This window comes from Sphaeramia orbicularis, chromosome 4, assembly GCF_902148855.1.
Source record: "Sphaeramia orbicularis chromosome 4, fSphaOr1.1, whole genome shotgun sequence".
In the NCBI taxonomy this organism is placed as follows: Eukaryota; Metazoa; Chordata; class Actinopteri; order Kurtiformes; family Apogonidae; genus Sphaeramia; species Sphaeramia orbicularis.
The window spans coordinates 19,568,884-19,572,435 of NC_043960.1; positions in this window are offsets into that span (position 1 = coordinate 19,568,884).

Below are 3,552 nucleotides of genomic sequence, written 5' to 3' on the forward strand. Positions count from 1 at the left end.
GGCCAATTATTTTATTCAGACCGAATAAAATGATTGGTCAGACTTTTATCAGAATTATCTGAGAATTAAGTTTTTGAGTTTCAAAACCTGGTGGATTTCTTTTACATTTTAGTTTGACACGCTTATTAGGAGCATTTTAAGATGACAAAAGAAAAGTGTAAAAATGCCACATCATATGGTATAGCTTTAAGATAGTAAAGAACTAAATAGCTCAATGCAGCAGATATGTTTAGTCATCTATCTGAAGACTGACTTTTAGTTGGATCTAATCATTGATCATCTTTGTGAAATGGGATCGAGGTTTCAAATTTTTGGACTTCAGATAAGCCAGACTTCCATTTTGAAATAATAGTTCAAAGAATATAGTGAATTTAAGAGTCTGCAGATTTTATGGAAAAAACACACAACTCTGACAAAAAATATTTTACTGTCTAACCAGCTGTTAAATTTCTTCAGTAAGGAGTAAACTCCACTGTAAAGTCCACTGAAACTTTGCTAATGACTTTTGACATTGTGTAAAAGTCCTGATTCAGCTGGTTTGAAACCAGCTACATATGTTATGAATGTAACTAATGATAAAAACATGAGTCACTTTCAGAGTGATCTAAAAGTAAGTGATACTGGTCTGAGACACACTGATTAAACAGCCTCAGATAAGTAAATTTTTTTTTTGGAAAAGTGATGTTCCATTGGCCCAGGAGAGTTCACAGACTTTTAGAATCAATGCCAAAGTATTCTGGAGACACATGGTGGCTGAACACCTTATTTAGACTGTTGAGACTTGAACAACTTGGATTTATGTGAACGTCCACACTGCAGGTCTGAATAATCAATTCTGATTCTTGCTTAAATCTGATGGCAGTTCCCAAATTAATTTTTCTCTCTATTTAACCTTTCCTAAGTGATTTTTTCACCATTTATTGTAATATTGTCCTCTGTATTTTGAGTTTTTCCAGTGAAAATTGGAGTTTTTTCAATATCAAATTTGCTGATCATGTAGATGTTCATACAAGTTCAAATTAAAATTGTAGGTTTTTATATCAGAAACAGAGAAAACTGAAGAAAAAGTGACTTTTTCAGTAAAATATATCATTAACTGAACATAAACCCAGTGTGTCCATCCACTGTCATTTATCAAACTCCATGGGTTTTATGGTTGAATCAATGTTGTAGAAGATGATGGTGTTTCCATGTTCACTACAGAGCCTCTGAACATCCAAATGGGTCATATCTGATGACCATGAAAAGAGGACAAACTGCATTTTACTCCAATTATTTACATGTATTGATAGGATAGTTTATCATCAGCTATTTAACTTTTTATATCAGTAAATGGTATTGGTTGCCAGTGGATGTTTGGGTCTTTATGGGTTAAGTATGACTGCTGTCAGACTTGTGTGAACAGTCTACGATCCTAAGAAGACGTGATGTCACACACAGCACAGTGTGTTTATGGAAGTTAATATGAATCTATAATCCAGTCTCCTCCAACGCTAAATTGTGATGTTTATTTCATTATAATGAAAGTAAAATGAAATACAACATGAACGTTCAGACTGAAGTCGCATTGCAAAACTACATATGCACAACAGCCACATATGAGCGTGCTTTTGAAATCAGATTTGTACTGCTCAGACTGTCATAAAAAACAGATATGGGTCAGATATGGGCAAAAAAAAAAAGTCACATTTGGGCCAGTTTGCCTGCAGTGTGAAACCAGCCTGTGGCACTTTCCTTTTCCTAGTGTATGTGCTCTTTACCTCTCTTTCACCTGTGTGGCTTTGCTTGTGCACAAACACCCTTCGAAATGAAAAACATGAGATTCATAACATCTTGATCAGGACATGATTGTGAAAGTCGGCCCATAGGTACACTTCTGGGCTGCATTTTCTATATTGAGTGTGTTTGTGTGTGTTATCAGAGTGATCTAAAGTGGCGCTCCTGTCTAACTTTAGACTTTTCACTAGGCAGCTCTGGCCGGCCTGTGCACGCTGCCTTTTGACCCGCTCTCTGTTTGCCTTGGTCGGGTACAGGAATTTGCCTCAACCTCTCATGCCCACTGCCAGCCTGCCTGGCACCACCAGATTTATTTTTATTCTTTACAAATTGAACCTTCGCTTTATCCTTACTGACACATTCCAAGACTGAGAGGAGCCTGATTGCATTCAAGGACATCAACAGGAGCAAAGTCTAGTCCTGATTAAATCTATCCACCAGAATAAAATGTTGCCATTGTACATTTCTGCAGACCACTAATACATATAATCGCAACATTTCTGAACCAAAAATATGTTGCATATCAACAATTCTGCATAAGTTTCTATCAATTTTGTAGCGTTTTAAACACTCGTGATGCTTTTGGTATTTAAAGGGAATAGAACGAGACAATAAAAATACAGAATTTAGAAATGACGGCATTATTTAACATTCTATTGTTAGGCTTAGGTGCCAACAGTGCTTAGTATGCACTTAGAGAAGAAATTACAGATTTATACATTAAAAAATTAACTTCTTCTATCAGTAGGAAGTGGGTTTATAGTGAGGTGCTGAAGTTGGTCAATATGGACACGTGTCATTTTAAAGGCCTTTACACACCAGGTGATGAATAAACAGCATGAAAATATAAAGTATGCACAAATATTTCATATTAAAACTATTCACATCAGTGATGATGTGAGTTTGTGACAGTTTGTTCAATAAAAGATCTGAATATATTCATGCCGGGCCATTTGACAGAAAAGGTCACATGACATTCATTTTACACAACTGACTGGTTGATGCCTTAATTTACACTATGAAAGCTGGAAAAACTGACTGTCTTCCGAAGAAATGCAAACAATGACCATTTTTCAAATTGGAATATTTGCTTCCTGTGTGAGTAGACTCAAAACATAAACATTTTGAATACATTTTAAAAAATTGTACAAATAACTTCTTGCAGTGCTGGAGCTGCTGGTCTACTGCTCCCTCAAAATGTTAATAAAATTTTAAAATTAATATACTGATCCATCAAAGGAGCAGTAAACCGGCCACTCCTATATTCAGCATGATTAAAATACTGTCAAAGAAATCAGGAATCTTTTTCAGAAACATATTAGTGCCAGTTGTAAAGTTATAATGGGCATATACCTGACAAAGATAAATGCCTCTAGTACTGCTTAACCAAGATGTAGTGAGCTCCTTATTGTGATTAGTATGAGTTATATTAGTACATAATGTATTTCAGTGAGAGCATTAACTTATGACAGCGTTACTGTATCTATATGTCTACTCACTAGTGTTACAAAAAGGTATTTGGAGACATGGCATAGCTGGGCTCATTGCTGAGCGCCAATGAACACCAAAAGCTTACAATCCCAGTTCCTAGAAGTCAACAGAGATGGGATGTAAACTCTGCTGTTTGGAGGCAAAGTCTAAAATTTTAGCTAAAAGAAAGGTTGTGGATCTTTCATCATCAATTTTGGGATTATATTTAGAAGAGAAAAGACAACACGTCAAAAAGAAACATCTCAAAGCCAGCCTCTTAAAATGTGTTCACTTTTTATTTAAAAA